Source organism: Prionailurus bengalensis, chromosome D3, assembly GCF_016509475.1.
Source record: "Prionailurus bengalensis isolate Pbe53 chromosome D3, Fcat_Pben_1.1_paternal_pri, whole genome shotgun sequence".
In the NCBI taxonomy this organism is placed as follows: domain Eukaryota; kingdom Metazoa; phylum Chordata; class Mammalia; order Carnivora; family Felidae; genus Prionailurus; species Prionailurus bengalensis.
The window spans coordinates 9,003,225-9,023,629 of record NC_057356.1 but is presented as its reverse complement, the minus strand read 5'-3'; the positions used below and the strand labels follow the sequence as shown (position 1 = coordinate 9,023,629).

Here is a 20,405-nt window from a genome sequence, read left to right as displayed (position 1 = left end):
GTGACCACTGATCTCCTTGTGTCCTTCCCTGCCTCAGAGCCTGAGCTCTTTCCTGAGCCTGGTAAATGCCCACCATTTCCAAGATGCTACCTCTTCAGGAATGTTCTGCTGGGGCTCCAGAGCCCCTGCATTTCCCAGTCAGAACCCTCAGCACAGGCATAAATAATTTGACTTTGTTACAAGGTAACCATATCATAAACGTCTACTTCTTCCATTGTACCCAACTCTATTCACCTTTGTATACCCAGCCACAGAGTAGGCACTTAAGAAATGTTGAATGATCAAAGTGGGGACCCCTGCCTTTTCAGTGTCCCTCAAGGCAACATGGTCCACATGTGGCAGAACCATGTGGCAGAACCATGGGGTGCTCCAACTCCCCATGAAAAGAATCCAGGTACATGTTGAATTTCCAGTGTCCTTTTCCCTTTCCAGATGTGTACTCTTCAAATTCAGATCCAGTTCTAAGTATGTTCCCTGTTTGAAACGTGGGGACAGGGGTGGGTAGCTAAATCTGTGGTTTTGTAGGAAAGAGAGAGAAGGAGAGCAAGAGAGGGAGAGGAAGGAAGGAAGGAAGGAAGGAAGGAAGGAAGGAAGGAAGGAAAGGTTACAGAGAGGGGATGGGGTCATGGGTCCACGCTGGAGCCATGGAAGTTGTGAAACAAAGATGACCCAGTCAGAGGGCTGGACTTGTCAAACCAAGAGCAAATCATAATCCTGCCAGACCATGGGGCTGTCCGCCAAAAATACAGATTTGTGAAGGGGTATCTCATACAGAGAGGCCACAGTATATTAGATTTATCATATACTCCAGCCAAGATGTGCTGCTGAGATTTCGGGGCAAGATTTATTACACTGGCTGGTTTTTAAAATGAAAGTGAAAAGAGGATATTCTGGCAAAACCGCGGGCTGTTAATGGGGTGAGAATCACATAAAATGGATCATCTTCGAATCTCCTCGTATGCACAGACAGACTTTGCAAAAAACCCTGGAGTTTTCAGAAAAAAGACGCTCAACCCAATGTTTTCACACTGACCTGCCAGTTGACTTTAAGTGAATTATTCTCATTCCTTGGATGTGTGTTTCTTATTTGCAAACAACAGCAATAACACAAAATAGTAGCTCTTATTTACTGATTGATTACTATTCACTGGACACTTCACATGAATCAATTCTTTGAATCGTGGCAACAACCCTTTGAGACAGTGTTGCTTTTATACCCATTATACAGATGAGGAAACTGAGGTTCCAAGGTGTAGTCAGTCAGTGGCAAAGCCAGAATGCTAACCCAGACCTGGAACCAGCTGCAGTGAGAAACCTTCACTGACCTTCTGTTCTGAAAAGGTGGCTCTGCCCGTTCAGATCAAAGTTATGGGATACATTCAGACCTTATCATTCCTGTTCTCAAAAGAGAGGTTCTAACAAGGAAGGCCCAGTCACCCTCCAGTCCTGGTGGTATGTGCCTTTTGCAGAGACAGCTGCAGACAAAAAAAAAAAAAAAAAAGCATGATTTTATTTTGGTTTCTCCTGATGTTTGCTTTTGGGTTTTCAGCTTCAGCTTGTGCCAGGCAAAAGTGGGCTCTGCTCCCAGCGGCACCAAAAACATTTCAAAGGCAGAAACCACAGGAATGCTGACATGCCAGAGGGGATTCAAACGTAAGGATGTGAAAGCCTCCTAGGTGAGGTGTCATGCCTTTAGCAGGCATCCAGGATGGGGAGGACCAGAAACTCTAGAACAATGCTTCTCAATGTGTTTGTGTGTGTGTGTGTTGGGCGGGGGGAGGGGGTGATTTTGGCCTCCAGGGCACATCTGGCAAGGTCTAGAGATACTTCTGCACTGTCATCACACTGGAGGGTGCTACTGCTGGCATCTAGCTGGTAGAGGCCAGTGGTGTTGCTAACCATCTAACAATGCAAAGAACAGCCCATAACAAGGAATTATATGGTCCAAAATGTCAGTCGTGTGTGAGGTTGAGACACCCAGAGCTGGGGGGAAATTTACCCTGGAGAACAGAAGACTCAGAGAAGGGGCACCTTTACATATTTGAAAAACAGGAGAGGAGCTCAGACCCCTATGGGCAGAGGAAGTTACACACAAGCAGGTTTCAGGTCACCGTAAGGAAGACAGCCCTGATAGCGATAAGTGAGTTCCCAGTCCTTAAAGGATTCCCTGCGTAAATGGTTAACTGCTGGGCTCTGTGGAAGGGAAATCAAGCCTAGAACAGGGAGCTGGATGCAATGACCTTTCTTTTTCCATACAAACCTGACACCAGATAAAGTTCCCAGGACAACAATGAAGTTTGAGGTTCCTTCTGGAACCTTCCATGGATTATCTCATTTAACGCTGCCTGAGGTGGAAAGAGGTAAATCACCTGTCTGAGCTCACAAAGCTGGTAAGAGGGCAAGTTACCAGTTCAAAACCTGTGTCTGGCGGGTTTTAAACCTCATTTGGAAGACACTCCTCAAATACAACAATTCTCCTTTCACTCTGAAAGCACAGCCCCAACCCCAGGGCCAAGGACCCACCCGACTTATCACTGCCTTGATTTAGAATCAGTCAGAAAATCTGGACCCAGCATTTGAGACCTAAGTTCAACAGTTCAGCCCTCTCCCATGTTAAGGACACAAAAACAAGTTCCCTAAATGGCCCAGCCCCCTGCTTATTTTTTTAAACAAAAACACTGCAACCGGCAGTGAAAAGACATTGTCCCAAGCGCACACTTTAATTGATGTCCCCGACCATTCAGGAACATGGATGAAAGAAAACTCGCTTTATTAATAGGCCCTCATGCTAATTAGCACAATTTATTGTCAGGGAGGCTGCCCCTGCCTTCTGCAAACGTTACAAGTATGGACAAAAAAACTTTTGTCGCAAACTCAACACAGTACTGCTGCGTGACCAAGACTACCAAGCCAGCCACAATGACAGGGGAAAAGCACAGGGCTTAAAGGGGCTGCTCCGAGGCACTGGATGTCGCCCTATACATTTATGACATAACTTGACCATTTCCCACTGATAAGAATGACCCAAATTTAAATGTCAGCCATTTCTGCACGAAAATACCCATTTCTTGCCACTTTGAGGAACTCCCTAATGACTGGGAAGCTTTGTGGAAAAGTGGAAAAAGGTGCGGGTGAGGGGGTGGGGGAGCTGGGTAAAAAACCTTAAATGTTTAATATTCAATAAATGTGTCAATTTTACATACAGAGGCAAATGGGTCTTTATTGAGGAATTGGTAAATTTCCTCCGAGAAAAGTAAGTGCATTTTAGCCTTCAAGGAGTCCCAGCTGAATAGAAATGGAATGTGATTTGTGATAAAACTCAGCTGCTCTATAAAAGACGTTAAATAAATGTTGCTGTTTCACCAGGGATATACAAAATTGATTGCATTATAGACTGATTCTAAGATGCTGCATCCCTGTACGGCCCCCTCATCAGCTTCCGTGTGTGTGGGAAGCTGCTTTCAGAGACAATTTAGACTACGTTGCAACTCCTATCCTTCATGCTGCAGCAGAATTTTCTAGAAATGCAACATTTCCCCTGCATGCTTTGTTTTAGGTTGAACTATAGGAAACTGCTATTTGACCATTTTTTATTTCCAAAAAAAATGCCAATTTCTTCTATACCTATTTAATATTTCTGGTGGACTGGCCCTGTCACCTTGAGTAAGGCCCTTACTAAGGGAAATTTGGTGACTGTCTAAAGGTTGAGGTGTCATGGCTCCTTTAGTCTGTTCACCAGAGGGCACTCTCGGCCTGAGTGAGAATCTTGCCTTTCTTTCAGTTCAGCTGGGTGAGCTTGGGAGCATCTCCTGTCCCTTCTGAACCTCAATTTGCCTCATTTGAAAAATGGGTTCAATTCCACCTTTTGCTCAGGGTATTTGGAAAATCCAATGAGGTAACAGATGTGACCCTAGCTGGTAAACAAATGTTCATGACCTGCCAATTATGATAAGGTATTTGTTGTTATCCAACCATGCCTCAGTTTGTGAGCATATATGACACACACAGACCTGCCCTCAAGGAACTGATAAGGTCAGTGTCAACATATGACTTCTTCAGGTAAGAAATCAGGTTTCAGGGATTGATGGGTGGATTCAAACTGATCAGGAAGGCTTTCCAGGAAGGGGATGCCTGGACTCAAACACTCTCAGACATATCCATGCTTTCCATGCCCAGTGACACCAGCGGGTCTAGCGACCTCCAATTCCCAGCTGGATACCTGCATAGCCTCTTCGTGAGGTTCCCTGGCTTCATGCAAGCCACTCTTCCACCATCCCCTTCCTGCCTTGGCAGCCAGAGAGAGGATTTCAAGATACAAACTGGATGCTGGCACTTTCCTGCTTCAAACCTGCCCAGGCTGGGGCGCCTGGGTGGTGCAGTCGGTTAAGCGTCCGACTTCAGCAGGTCACGATCTTGCGGTCCATGAGTTCGAGCCCTGTGTCGGGCTCTGGGCTGATGGCTCGGAGCCTGGAGCCTGTTTCCGATTCTGTGTCTCCCTCTCTCTCTGCCCCTCCCCCGTTCATGCTCTGTCTCTCTCTGTCCCCCAAAAAATAAATAAATAAACCTTGAAAGGTTTAAAAAAAAAAAAAACAAAAAACCTGCCCAGGCTTCCCGTCCAATTTCAGATAAAATCCAAACTTTCCAGGTCAGCCTGCAAGCCCTATGGGGCCAGGACCCTATGCTTTCCTCTAGCACATCTCTCCACAGTCCTCTTTACTTTGCTCCTACCATTCTGCCCCTTATTCTGGGCCTGGAAAGTGCCAAGCCAACTATATGGCCTTTGCTTCCACAATTCCCACTACGTGGACGCCCTCTCCTTCCAGTCTTTTGCCTACTTTGGTGGTTCCCAAAGTGTGGTCCTTAGACAACAGCAGCAGCAGTGTCACCTGGGACCTTATTAGAAATGTAAATTCTTAGACCAGCTCCAGACCTGATAAATCAGAAACTCTGGGGGTGATGCCCAGCAATCTTTTCAACCAGTCCTCCTCCGGCTGATTCTGATGCACACTCAAGTCTGAGAACCACTGGCCTAGGTCAGTCCTACTCCCTGTGTCAAGGTTCAGCTTAGGCATTACTTCCTTAAGACCAGCACCCCCAAGATAAGGTCAGGTTCTTACTGTCATGGGTCCCCACTCCCTGCTCCTTATTTCTATGAAGCACTACTGCAATTATGATGTAATAATTAATTGTTTCACGTCTGTGTCTCTTCATAGCTAGACTAGAAGCTTCCTCCATGAGGGCAGGTACCAATGTGCCCCAGCAAGTAATTGTGACTGGCAGAGAGCAAGTGCTCAGTAGCTATGTGTTGGATGAACAGATAAATAAATGCATGGAGAACAAATGAAGGCGTCCCGGAAGAATGATAGACGTTCATAAAGAAAACAACCCTGGGAATCCTATTCGCCATCCACCAATCCATAGAATACCCCCAACCCCATCTGACGTCTGACCTTCTAAATATCACTCCAGTCGAGTCAGGGACCAATTACAGCAGTGCCTGGAAATGACCATCAAATTAGAAAGAAGGCGGGGGGGGGGGGGAAGGCAAACCAGCAGAGAGGAGATTCCCATCCGGTGGATGAACAGCACAGTGGCTAAACTGGACCACCCCCTGGAAGAACAGCAAACCTCTCTCTCCTTCCCCAACAGTGACTGTGCAGAAAGCTTCCAAATAAAAACCCAGAGACTGACAAAATTGCAAGCAGGAAATCTGCCTGTCAGCTTGGAAGATCCCTGTCCCACAGTCGTCTGAATCTACAGGCTGAGAGACGGAGTCTGTATGAAGCCCTGAGTTTACTGGAAGCTTCTTGATGCTCCATGGCAGTTTGTTCTGCTCTCTTGGAGCTAAAGCTAGAAGGGAAATCACTTCCTTTCCTATAACTCAGAGCAATTATATTCTCTTAACGTGGACATCTGGCTCGCTGCTGCTCTCCTTACTTATGTTTTCCAAATGCTATCAGTTCTGGGAAGATCAATTATTACTGAAAAGTCGAGAAACGCTCACCGGTTATTTGCATTGATTTGGTTGACAAGACACAGGTTCCTTATGAACTATGGATGTCTGTGGAGGGGACAGGGAGGAGAAAAATGCAAGAATCCGGGAGAGCTCGGGCATTGGAGCCTCTACCAACTGCAGGGACCAGAGGAGGAAGAATACTTTGCTCAGGATGGGGACACTGAACTGCCCTCCCAGAGCCCCCCCAACAAAGCCGTTTCTGTAAAGACAAATGGGTAGCCAGCGTCGGCCAGCACTGCGAGCAGCCACGACGATATAATTGGCCTGTTACCGCATCATCTTTAATCAATAGGATCCGGAGTTTCCACAGCTTGTACAGCCCAAATCTCCCTGGCAGCCAAGAACCAGCGGGTTGTTAAAAGGCCCGATAGTTCTGCCTCGCTAATGGGTGGCTTGTTCCCTCAACCCTGCTGATTTTTTAAATAAACCTAAATTCCAATAATTGTTTAATGTTTATTTTTATTTAGTTCTGGTTCAGATGCTCTGCGTCTCTCTGACAGAAATTGATATCTGGCTCATGGTGAGCTTTATTAAAACACACACATACAGACACAAACACACATACACTCACGCATATGCCACACACCCACTGGGAAGTGGTTTAGTTATTTGGTTATTTATCTAGCTGAGGTGTAGACCCACGCATCTAGAGAAGATGGACCAAAGGACAAACTTGCCAAGCTCTGCTTTCTCTCTGGCTCCTTCCCAGGGAAGTGGGGAGAGACCTGCAAAGCTTTCATCAGGGAGCCCTATTCTTCATTCGGGCAATACACATAGGTTATGTCTGGCCTCTAGTTGTGACCTTGCTGGAAACATCTCTGACTTCTTTAGTGTCTCTGTGGGCACATGATGGAACGACTCACCAGAGAGGGCACCCTGCTCCTTTCCTGTATGTGTTCAATATAAACCCCCCTGGCCACCTGTGAAAAACAGGGACAGGGGTGGAGGCTTACCTGCCCCTGCACAGGAAACCAGAAGGCAGAAAGTCTCAAACTGCTTGCACTGGGCTGGAGAGAGACCTCTCCACCTTCATACAAGCCCGGCTTGTCTTTCCATCTGGCGTGTCTGAGAAAAGCCTAGGCGAGTCTGAGTTAAAGGCAAGGTTTTTCAGTGCTTTCTCAGTCCTATCTTTGGTGCTTGTACTGCAGGCTTATGCTGTGCCTTTCATCGTTAAGAGGTTCATGCATTCGCTCACAGAATCACTACAAACCGATGACCTGAAAATCAGGCTTATCAAACTGGAGACTTTCCTTCCCACACACTGTACTCTGTCCATCTAACTGGGGGTTGTCTTGACTTTGCTATCTTCTTTACCCCTAAGTCAAACCAGCCACTGAGACCTGTGATGTCCGCTATGGATGGGGGTATCCCAGCATCCATTCCCTCCTTCTGATACTACTGCCACCTGCTGGTTCAGACCCGTGAGGCTTCACCAGGGCTACCGTGAAACCTCTTGCAGGCCTCTCCCTGCCTCTTCCCTCCTCCTCCACTGATTTTCAGACCTCCACCAGAGTTGCTGATCCCAGACACAGGCCTGATCTTGTGACTCCTTGATCCTTCCCCAGGGCCTCCTCTTGCTTCCTGGGAGATGCCCAAACAACTCCCACGGCATTTACACTCCTTTCTATTCTGTTTCCCTCCACCCAAGCCTTTCTAGTGCATTTGGCCGTAGATCAAGGACCCAAACGCTGTAGAGGGACAATCTGCCACTATTTTCACCTTTCCAACAAACAAAACATTATAGGAAACAGTGTTAAAGTGCCTCTTTCCATTGGAGACAGGGAAACTTTGAATTACCAAGAAGTTTCTGCAGCGGGTACAAAGAAGTGTTGGAAAGAACCCAGGTCTGGTCATCAGAAGAGCTGGGTTTGCTTCCACTGCAGCCACTTACCAGCTGTGTGTCCTAGGCACGTCACCCCACTTCTGTGATTCTGAGGGTGGCTGCCATGTGACTAATAATCTCATCCTGGGAGGCTTAGGCCCAAAGCTCAGGTTCAATCCTTCACCACTGGGGGGGGCCTGCTATTGTTGGCACCCCAATTCTTGGAACTGATTACCTCAAATTCTAACCACCACCAATCCCTCCCCTTCCACTGAGGCATTCAAGTGCCCCCCCACCGTCTGTACCTGGAATTTGCTTCCGTCCGTAGCAAGCCACCACAGACAACCTCTATCTAGCAGGCTCTCTATTTTCCTTGGAGGGCCCATGGGTCACTTTGCACCCCTCACCCCACTGCCCTCTGGGCCCTGCTGTCTTGCCACCGGCCACAGCAGAGGAACCAGGTTTCTGTGCAGACCCACGTTCTAATAATTGTCCCCATATATACGGCGTGTACTCTGGATCTATTATCAGCTAATGAGTAAATAATATTCTGTTCTAAATCCAAAAGCGCTATTAGATACCAGAGGGGGACTAATGGGTGTTTTAAGACCCCTTTAATCACATATTAACGTGCCGCGAAGCAGGCTGTGGAGCCCATATGCCAACCGCCCTGCGAACGAGGAGGCTTCTTTCCTTTAAGCAAAGAACAAAGCAGAAAAAGATAGCAAGCCTTCGCCCCTGGGTCTGGTCAAGCAGCCAGGCCAGCCCTGGGGCTGGAGGAACCCCCCCAAAGCTGCTTTGCTGTCTCTGAATTAGAGGGATGTTGCCGAACCTGCCTCTCCTTTTTGAGGGTGTTATTGGGAAAGGGGTTGGGGCTAGTGTCCTCAGGCCACCATAACAAAGTACCATCAATGGGGGCCTTAAAACAACAGAAATTTATTCTCTCACAGTTCTAGAGGCCGGGAGTCTGAAAGTCAGCTGTTGGCAGGGCCGCGCTCCCTCTGAAGGCTCTTGGGGAGGAGGCTTCCTGGCTCCTTCCAGCCTCTGGTGGCAGTCAGCTGTCCTGGGCTTTGCTTGGCTTGGGGCTGTACCGCTCCCATCTCTACCTCCATAGTCACAGGGCCTACTCCCTATGTGTACTCCCCAGTCATTGGATTCAGGGCCCACTCTGATGCAGTATGACCTCATCTTATTATATCTGCAGAGACTCTTTTCAAATAAGGTCATATTCTCAGGTTCTGCATGGATGAGAACTTTTGGGGGACACTATTCAACACAGTACAGGGGTGAGGGTCTAGGTGTGGTGGGGGAGGAAGAGGCTCAGATATGGAGCCTTACTTCTGAGTGACTGTAACACGAAGTTCCTGCCATTTTGCCCTCCTCTGGCCCTGCCCATCACACATTCCAGAAAAGTTCAAGCACCCGACCCAAATTCCTCTCACCGATCCATCGTGTCATATTAGCAACTTAGTTTCTTATTAGCCACTTCCCATCGCATCACATTAATATTTGTTTTCCCTAATACAATGCAGGAGTCTTCTCAGATTAGCAACTTTCTCATCACATTAGTGGAAACAACTCCTAATACCATACAATCCGAATATGACACAGTCTGATGGAGAATTGCTAACGCAATCCGACTCCCTCTGCCTTGGTACAGGAATGTCGTCCTGTTGTTGAGCAATGTGGGGGCGTGCTGAGACAATCAAGCCCCTGGTGAGCAGAGTCACACGGGCCACCCTTGACAGATGGAATGACATTTGGGTCTCCCCAAAGGAGGAGGTCTCCCTTAGAAGGAACCAATGCGGGGGTCTCTCCTGTTTCCACACCCACCCTACTCCCATAAGGAACATTCTGGCTCTTCTCCTAAACATCCAAGAAACCTTGGAATCTGCAGGAAAAAAGAGACAGGTAGAGAGAGGGGTCCATTATACCTTCCACAACCTAGTTCTCTGAAGCACTAACTTTATTGGTGTGACAAGGCAAGGCTGGCATTGCCAAGGTTAATTCATCAAGGATGTGTAGACACAGCAGAGCTAGGGCGATGTGAGGAGCCAGCAAAGCGGGCTGTTGTGCTGACAAGGCCGCCGGGGATGGGGGTGATGACACTGAACCGGTGACAGGCTCTCACAAAGTGGTTTAAGGAAAATCCCACTGGAGCCTGCTTGAGCTCTGGACTGACTTGGGTTCAAATCTATCACTGCTATGTCCTAGCTGGATGATCTTGGTCATGTAATTTAAATCTCTCAGTGCCACAGTTTCCTACTCTGTAAAATGGGGGAAAAAACAGGGCCTACCTGTGAGGTTGTTATGAGTCAATGAGATATGAACAGAAAATATTTAGAAGCTTGCATAGCACTTGGCATGTGAAAAATCAGCCTTAAGACACAGTCATGGCGAGGAATGCAAATCCCAAAGTAAGTCAAGTTCAACCACATGTTCTGAGTGAGCTCTGGGCTAGACACTGTGAAAAAACAAGAAGTTGAGTCTCTCCTGTGGAGGCATGATGAAGAACCGGGAGGCAGGGGTCATATCATGAGAAGTCTTCAAGCCAAACCAAGGAGTCTGAACTTCATCTTCAGGCAAACTGGGAGCCATGGAAGCAAAAGGCCTCGAGTTTTAGTAGAGCTGAGGGAATGCAGGCCTGTGGGGACAGGAGACGTCGTTTCCCTTGCTGCCAAACCACCTGTCGTACTACTGGCTCCTTAAGTCCTGGAAGAGGGAGAGGCTGGGGGATGGCAAGAGATGGAGACAGACAGGGGCAGAAGAACAGCGAAGAAGCTGAGTGTGGGCTTCTCTGTGGCAGTGCTCACTTTCTTGCTCTCTCTGCCAGCCTGTCTGAGAGACTGGCAGAGCCCCCGGCCCACTGTAAACTATCCCAGGCAAGGTTGCCGAATAATTCTCACTGCTTCAGCATGGCAGCCCACGTGGTAGCCAAGAGCCTGCTGCCAAGAGGCAAGTGGCCAAGATTCCCTTCCAACAGAGACATCCTCTTGCCAATCAGAACCCGGCCTGCACATATCTAGTAAAATCGGACTGTTTGCCATCAGCCAAGCAGACACAGTCAGGACTTCTCGACCCTGCCCACCCCCATCCCCAAAGCCTCCCAGCAAGAAGGAGGGTCCACACCCCAAGGACCCAAGCACCTGCCCCCTCCACATTTAACCTCTAGGATCTACCTGGTGAAATCACAGCCTCCGGAGTTAAATGCGTGGGTTCAAAGCCCAGCACCTTCAACTGAGCAGCTGTGCAACCTGGGGCAAGTCACCTAACTTCTATGAGCCCCATCTGTGCCTACACAGTGTGATTTATAACAGTTTCTGCCTCACAGAGTTGTTGGGGGATTAAATGAGATCATATATGAAAAGTGCTTTCCTAACACCTGGCATTCAGTCCATGCTCAATAAATGTTCATTTGGGGCAGTTGTAAGATACTTCATCTATCTGGAACTCAGCTAACTAATAATATCAGCTATCCAGGACAGGGCTAGGGACCAGAGGATTAGCAGAAAAGGCCTCCAAGCAGTTAAAATAAATGCAGAGTCAACATATGGAATGTCCAATCATGAAACCACACTAATATTTATATAATATTAGGGTCCTATAATTAAATTTCTTAATGTTTATTTTTGACAGAGAGAGAGAGAGAGAGAGCGCAAGCAGGAGAGGAACAGAGACATACAGAGACAGAATCTGAAGCAGGTTCCAGGCTCTGAGCTGTCAGCACAGAGCCCCATGTGGGGCTCGAACTCATGAGCTGTGAGATCGTGACCTGAGCCAAAGGCAGATGCTTAACTGAGCCAAGGAGGCGCCCTATGGTTCTATAATGAATAATAGTAATAACCACTACTACCAAGCATTGCGCATAGCAATTTAAATACATCTTGTCATTTAACAAGTAGCGTGTTGGTAAATGCTTAACAACCAGTTCTCTGGGGAAAAAAAAGAGAAGTTTTGATGTGTACCATTTCCGTGTGTAAATTCTTCTACCATGGTCAACTTCTAGCTCCCAGTGTGACGTCACCCTACACCTAGAACTGGGAAGAACAGCTGGTTCTTATCAGCCAGCTCTGGTCACCACTGCATTCACTGACTCTACATCCCCTATGAGGTCAACGATATTTTAGCTCCATTTTCTAGACAAGGATAGCAAGGCTCAGAGACACAAACTTCCTTGCCTGAGATGACACAGTCAGCAGGCTGCAGCAGCACTATGATTTGGACCCAGGTCATGTGGATTTCGAAGCTCGCTCTCTGCACGTGGCCCAGTCCCCAACCTTCGTTTAGCACAATACTCACTTTTTGGTAAAGATGGGTGATAGTGAGTGTGTGTCCTCCCCCTCAAACCTGTGCCCACCTCTGTTCAATCTGGAGGCCACTTTCCTGGTGAGGTGTCTCTGCTCTGGTTCTGCGGATCCTCCTGCAGTCACACCCACCGTGCCCACCCTGACCTGGCCCCCGCCATGACCTCCCCACCACAGACAGCCAGACACCTTTAGAAGATTTTTAAGAAGTCATCCACATTTCGTCAGGATTAAGTTGATAAAAGAGGATCAGGAAAAAGAAATCACAACATGCATGATATCACATTATACATATCGCTGATTGCTGTTACTGTTTGCACAAAGTTAGCAAGCCTACAAAGCAGGGACTGTTTGAGTGAAGGACAAGGAAACTTTCATTTTACTTTTAAGAAGTGAAGCTGGGTGGTAGTTTTCTCAAACCACTGTGCGGCAACGTCAGAGTCCACTTACCGGGCCAGCAGTGTGTCTGGGCAGGTGTGACCCACTGTGCCAAAGGGCAGAGGCCAGCACGCATTCCTAACAAAACAGCTGACAGGCCCACATGCCCCACATCCTCACCTCCATAAGCAGCCCCTCAAGACACAGGGACCACGTCCGCAGCATCTGCCTGTCCTCTCCACTTCTCAAACTTTAATGCACACGAGAATCACCCAGGATCTTGTCGAAGCGCAGATTCTGATTCCAGAGGTCCGGTGTGGGGCCGAGTCCCTGCCTTTCTCAACAGGCATTCAAGTGATGCTGACACTGGTCCGTGGTGGACCACACTTTAAGTAGCTAAGGCCTAAATCCCAAACACTCAAATCCCTAAATTGCTTGTGCGTCCCCTAACATTCCTCCGTGTCTCAAGGTTTTATAAATCCCCGAAGCAATTATAGCTTGACTCCTAATCACAAACACCTCAGAGTTTGCCGCAATCTATGCGGGTCTCTCACTTCCACTCTCCATGACTGCCTTGTCTTGTTCTAACTCTTATTCAACAAATACCAAGTGCCCACTCAATACCAGGCCTGCACCGGTGCTGGGGATATGGAAAGACCAATCCCTGCCTGATAGTCTCCTTCATCTGTCAGGAAAATGCCTAGAATCTGTGAGCTCCGTTTCCAGGTAGTAGCAACAGCAGATACTTAGGTAGTACTTAGTAGGTACAAGGGACTCTTCCAAGCATTTATAAATATTAACCCTTTTAACACACCCTAATCACTGGTCCAGTGATTAACTTCATTTTACAGGAGAGGACTAAAGTTTATGAAATGAAGTCACCTACTTGCTAAGGATTTTGTAACCTTGAAAATGAAACTATTTAAGCCCCCACAGGAAAAGAAAGTTATATATTTGTGACTAAAGGATGCTCTTGGGTAGTGTCATGAACTTGATCCTGGCAGGGAAGAATGGGAGTGAGTCAGTAGATACCAGCAGGTAAGTAGTTATACCCGACTGGGGCAGAGGCTTAGATAATTTAGGACTCTTGGTTGTAAGCAGCAGAATCCCAACTCAAAGTAGCTTAAGCATAAAAGGGAAACTGTTGCTCACCTATCTGAACAATGCAGGAGTAGCTTCAGGCATGGCTAGATCCAGCAGCTCAAACAATATTGACAAGGTTTGATTTCTCTCTCTTAGCCCTGCTTCCCTCTGAGGTGTTCTTCTTTCTCACCAGGTCTGGCTTTCCCAGGGTCGCATTCTCCCAGAAGAAAAATGACTTTTCTCCCCACCATGTTCATACATAAGTCACAGGGAAGTTTTATTGGGATGAAACCACATCTACACATGTACATATTATATTGTCCATGATTGCTTTCCTGTTACAGTGGCAGAGATTAGTAGTTAAAAACCACATGGCCTGTAAAGCATAAATGTTTACTATCTGCCCCTTTCCAGAAAAACTTATTTTAGACTGCAATAGCAACAATTGTAGCACTTAGCTAACATAAACTGAGTGCACAGCTTATACCAGATTCAGTTCTAGGCACTCGTTTGTTTCTTCAAATATGCATTGAGGTGGGAAAACTAAAACTGAAGAGGTTAAGAGCAGTCAAGCTCAAGGCCAGGCAGCCAGCAAGCAACAGAGCTGGGTTGTGAATTCAGTAGCATGACCCCAAATCCCATACTCTTAACAGCTCTGCTAATCAAACAAGGGTCTTCTGGAAGCTTCAGTAGGTAGATTTTCTAAATCAGGGTGTGATTTTCCAACTACTGGTTGGAAACACACCCACACATGCATGCACACGTTATTTTCTGAAGTATAAATGCTAAAGTGAATGGTGAATCCCACACAGGGTACCCACTGCTCATGAGCTGTTTAGCGTTGTCCCATCAATGCTCTGATGGAAAGAACTGTCCTAATGAATCACTGGGGTCTCCCAGTGGACAGAGTGGCCCAAACCCCCATGAGCTGGCTTAGACTTCATGTCCCAGAAGTAGCGGCTTTAACGCTACTTAAGTCCAACATGAGTGCCAGCCCCTGCCCACCAAGGGCTCCAGGCAGGAACTCCAGTGATAAACCCACCTCTCTTGAGATGGGGTCTTACCAGGTCCCATCATAATCTAAGGAGCCCACGAACCTCTGATGTTTCTCATTAATTTGTAAAGCCCTGCCTAGGAAGTTGCTGAGGCAGCCCCAAGGATGGAGTCTTGTCTCCTGCCCTCAGTGGGTCATTGGGACACTTTGGGCTGGGGGGATAAGAGACCTTTACTGCCAGTAGAGACAGGGAGGCAGGGGTTGGTAGTCAGAGGCATGTCCCATATTCAAAAGAAAGTTCAGGGTTTCTTATATTCTTGCATTCAAATTCTGGTGCTGCCACTTAAAAGCTGTGTGATCCTGACCCAGGTGTTTCCTCTCTCTGAGCCTCAGTTTCCCCCTCTGCAAAATGGGTACAATGGTAACCCCACTGAAGAGTACCTGTGACTTTAAGAGATAACTTAGAGCAAGCGTTTGGCACAGCATGTGAAAACTAAGAAAACGGGCTTTGCGGTTAGACTGGCTTAGTTTCAAATCCTGTCTACGCACTGCTGTGCAACCACGACTTTGCTGAGCCTCAGTTTCCTGACCTGTATAATGGGAATCATTGCAGAACTTGCCTTAGGGGTTGTTGTGAGGATCAACTCAGCTTATGGGTCGTTAGGACTGACGCAGTAAAATGCTCAGCAGCTTTAGCTTTTTTCTTTTTCTTATGTCAGATGGGTAATGGGACAAGGTCTTAACAAGATTTGAGGGAGGCACGTGTCACATAACAGTGTGAACACCCAATCATCATGCTTAAGAACTACGAAAGGATCAGCTCTAGCTTTTAAAGATTATGTTCAACCAAGGCACACAAGAGATGATCATCTTAGCAATGCAATGTACCTTTACTTTCTGAGCTAAGGATAACAGAAACTGGCCTCTGGGAAGCCTGTCCCAGCCTCTGGGGAGGTGATCTACTGTTCCATAGCTCTGATGCTGGGAGACCCAGGCCCACAAATACCCCAGCTCCAAACAGCTCCCTGCTGCTAAGGTTTGGGGCCAGGTCCCCAGAGCAGACATCCCTCTAATGGTTTCTTGCATCAGTGCCCCCCAGGGCTGTGCTAACATAACTGATGGGGGCCTTCGATGCTCTGCTCAGGGCCTCAGAGCCAGGGAAAGGTGGTCTAGCTGGTCCTTGGACATGGCCAGGTCCTCTAAGGACCCAGCCCAGGACTCACTTCCAGGCCACAGGACTCTGAGCTCCAATGGCCCACCCCCCTGAAGAACTGACATCCCTCTGGGAGGCCATTTCAGATCTGCCATGGCCAAGAAGGAACCCTGGGCTCCTGTCTGCTCCTCACTCTTTCTCCCAGCATCTTCCCCATCTCAGGAAAAGGTGGTACATCCATCCAGATGCTCAGGCCAGGAGCCCGGGAGGCATTTCCATTCATTCCATTCTGCCACATTAAATCACCTACCAGTAAGCCCCATCACCTCCACTTTTAGTGAAGCCCAAACCATTCTCCACCCCCACCCAGCCTCCTCCAGGCCATGTGCTTGCCCCCATAATACTGTTTCAGAGAGATCCCTAATAATGCTTTTGGATGGCCTTCTGTCAGTTCTGTGGGTACTGAGTCAAAAACCCAGACCCCCCCCCATGTAGCTAAGGAGCCTGCACAGCTAAGTGTAGCTCTGCTCTCCCCCTGCACTTCCAACCTCCACTGGCTCTGGTCACAAGAGCTCTCAGTCCCAGAACAACCCTCTCTGATAAGATTCACACACATGTGCACATGCAGACACACACACAAACCCAGACACTCAGATATTCACAGGGGTAAAGAAGCACACACCCAGACACAGAGATAAAAACACACGTACCCAGATACATCCTACACTACCCAGACACCGAAACACACCTCACATCCAGACACACACCTCTTTCCATGGCAGACTCCTTATATTTCATAATCCATTAAATACCCCCTTCCCCTGCTGCTCTACCATGGCACGTTGTTGATTTGCTTTGTAGGACCACAATTTGTGATTCTTTTATTCTATTTGTTTATATGCTTCTCATCAGTTCCCCCCAGCCCTCTCCTAGACTGTTCATATCCTGAAAGACCATTTTTCTTTTGTTCATTGCTATATTCTCAGCACCCAGCATACAGTAGGCACTTTATAAGTATTGAAGGAAGGAAGAAATAATTCCCTAATCTCTTTTCTATTTTAATAAGGGGCTATACTTGTATGCTTGTCTATGGTTAAAGTGTCCTGGAAAAACAAATAAATGCGGAGCAGACAAAAAGGGGCTACAAGTTGAGGAGATTTACCATTCACTCTATGCTCATCTTTAATGTCTCAGTTTAAAAGATGATGTGTATATTGCTTATAGAGTAATGTATCCTTGAAAATTAGTATTTTAAAATAGGATACTCCAGGGGTTCTCCAAGCTGGCCCAGCATTCTGGCTCGAGAGGCCAGGCTGAGTTCCCAGGTGGGTGCTGTCAGCACCTTTCTGGGTAGGAGCAAGGGGTCCAAACATCAGTTGGGTTTGAGAGCCAGGGGTCTGCATGACTCGCTCCAGGCTTGAGGGGAAGGGGCTGGGGTAGAGGCCTCATGTGGGTCCTATTTCCTGCACCCTCTATCTTCATGGCCAGCCTGTGTCAAAGAAGGAAATTAAGTTTGTCTAGGGCTGGATGCTCCTGAAGCCACACAGCCAACTGTGAGAATCAAGGGCACAAGGACAGAGACTATAGTTTAACAGTTTTTCTAGACTCTTCCTAGGAATGGATGTTGAAGAGACTGGACTATAATCACAAAGCCTGTCCTCATACCTTTTTTAAAAATAGAAAGTTATACATTACACATAGAGCCCTGTTCAATATCATAATCTCACCAAATTTCCCTTATTCTGAATGGTTTAAAAATATTTTGTAACAGGATTCACGGGGCTCCCCATACTGCAGTCTTGCAGCATCATGTAGGTGCTCCAGGCTTTTCAAGTGGCTCTTCCCTCTCCAAATCCAGTTCCTTGCCCAATGCCAAGCTGACTTTTCACCCTGCTAAATCACATGATGACTGACTTTCGCCAAGTGTCTGATCTTAAGAGAAGACAGAGCTTTAGAGGAGGAGTGGGGAGGAGGTGGGAGAAGGGGAAGAGGAGAAGGAGAAAACAACCCAAAGGGGCCTCCAGTTGGTTATTTGCTATTTATCTTCTTGCCCCCCACCAACACTGCTGAGTCCTTCCTATTTGTAGGGTGGAGAGAAGAGGGGATTGTCTCTGATCCTCTGTTTTCACCTGAGATAATTAAAACCTGTTTTCCTATTAACTGGTTCCACTGATGGCTTTCTGCCTAGCTTCTTCTCTTTGAACCTCCTTGAGTATGTCTCTATGGAATCATGTTGGTCCTCTGCACATCTCTACAGGGATTTGGTCTAATATCGGTCTTTTGAAGGTCCCATTTGCTTTACTGATCCCTGGACAATCTCTAGTTAAGACAATATGGCATCTTATGCCTAAGTTCCCCATAATGTCTGCAAGGACAGTCAGTGAATATTCTCCTTCAAATTTCCCTGGATTATCTGTAGCTGTTACTAAAGCCATGGATTACTATCTCTGAGTGACCCTTTCATCCTCTCTAGCTCCCTTCACCAGCCTAAAAAGGACTTATAGAGATGGCAAATATAGCATTCAAGTGCTCACTGTCACCTCTCACATCTGTGGCAGACATTACTAATGGATTGCCCATTTGGTCAGCTGGATCTCTACAATAGAGTTCAAATCAAATCAATTGTTACTCATCCCCCACCATTCCTTGTTCAGACACCTGCAAAAACCTTGAACCTGACCTTCTAACTTCTCCCCCCTGTCTCCTTTCCCAGAGTGATTGTTTTAAAAAAAGCTTTTATCTTTTAAACATAAACCAGATACTGGCACTTCCCTATTAAAAATCCTCCAATGGCTTTCCATTGCAATTAGAATAGGATGTGTCAACTCTCTCCTGTGCTCAAGCCCTGCATAACCTGGCTTTATTGGTATCTATTGTCAGCTTCTCCCAACTGGAATGTGAATCTTTTAGGGGAGGGATTTTGGCTACCCAGTTGGAGGCAGTGGCACTGGTGCCTACAGCAGTGCCTGGCACATCAGATGTTTATAGACTGAATGAGACTCTCTTTTGCTGATCCGGCATGTGGTCTAAGAATCTTTCTCAATGTGACATTCCAGGAAGCTACTACAGCTGAATTCTCAGAGTTCGCATGCAAGATGCAACCTACGTTCAAAGCCTATCCGGGTGAGTCTACCCAGCCTTCAATTATTTGGGAACGAGGCAATGTATAAATAAATCATTTTAGCTCTCCTGACCAGTTTACTTGCTTTCATTATACGTAGAAAAAAAATTTCATCCTTTATTCTTTGTAGCGAAAAATGGTTTGATGGGGTCCCTCTGAAGGCAGGCACCCTGGGGAGTCTGTAAGCAACATCATCTATGTTTGAACCAATGCATCAATGAGGTTACAGTCCAGAGAAAAATGCTCAGGAAAGTCAGGCCATGTGCTGCTGCCTCCTTAGGACATCACCCTTTACAACTGGCTGAGTCACCATGACGGCTGGAAACAGGTCCTAAAAAATCTAAACTTCTGGAAGGCCCAGGAGTCCCAGAACTAGAGGAACCATTGGGAGGCAGAAGGAAAATCTTTCAAAACAGAGAGCCATGATTGGGGTGAGCCCTGGTTTCTCTGTCCAGGGACATTTTGGAGCAAAAGGTGAATATTTCTGGTGTTCCTGCCAGGTTTCTTGGGGAACGGGGATGCTGGCAGGAGGAAAAGTGGATGGAGGGAGAGAAGAGTAATTAGTGCTATTAATTACATCTCAACCACAGCCTGCGTTTCTGCCCCGGGATTAAAGAAACATTCATTTGGAACGACTATTAAGGTCTTAAATTCAATGCTTCACAAATCATGGCGGTGGAATGAAAATTCTTTCTCTGTAGGGACCAGGAGGCAGAGAGCAGAGAATTTTCTATCCAGGTTGCTGCAGCCCAGCTGGAAAAGCCGGGGCTTGCGAGCCAGGGTGGAAGATGGTTTGCTTGTTATTGTTGTTGGCGGGACTTTTTTTTTTTTTTTTTTGCCTAAAGCTGCTTCAGGCGGGGACGTGTTCCAAATGTGTAATCTAATATGCTATAAAAGTCACTAATGTGATTATACTTTTATATCATATTAGAGAAAATGAATACTAATTCAATACCAAACGCTAATTTGGTAGAACCCCAAATTGCTGAGAGACTGCAAAACATTTACTGGGCTGAACTTCCTACGGCTGATGCCTAAGAGTCGTGGCGCTTAGTTGCCACAACCGGTCTGTGAGTTGGGCAGTCAGAGATGTTGGGGTCTGCTGGGGTCTGCCATCTCCTCTGTGGTGGACAGATGCTGCAGTGGTTCCCCCGGGGAACATATATTCTGCCCCCTTATGGGGCACTTCTCAGTGCTCAGAGCACTTTTTCAAATCATAAGGAATGCAAATCCATTTGGATTTTTAAATTAAGCATGTTGTTCGACAGGACAGCATTGGCAGATGGGAGACAGGCTGCCTCTAAATCCGAGTCAAGGTTGGGAACGGCTTCTCAGAAGAAAGACTGCCAAGAACTATGTCCTAGGAACTTATATTAATGGCCAACATTTACTGAGCATTTACTATGAAACAAGCACTGTTAAATGCTCTCCTTCCATTCAGTCATTCAACCCTTAAGAGGACCCTAGGAAATTGTAACCTTTTTTGTGCCCATTTGATAGATGAGGAAAATGCAAGTTCAGAGAGATGAAGTGA

At 47.0% G+C, this 20,405-nt stretch overlaps 1 protein-coding gene and 1 non-coding gene across 6 annotated transcripts in view; both read right to left on the bottom strand.

The window, feature by feature from the left end:
• The window catches only part of CUX2 (cut like homeobox 2), a 264,392-nt gene that overhangs the window by 137,726 nt on the left and 106,261 nt on the right, over nucleotides 1-20,405 (bottom strand). The gene's annotated exons all lie outside the window — the stretch shown is intronic.
• LOC122471087 lies at nucleotides 15,311-15,414 on the bottom strand. Its single transcript, XR_006294104.1, has one exon. It is a non-coding gene; the product is annotated as a small nucleolar RNA U13 (small nucleolar RNA).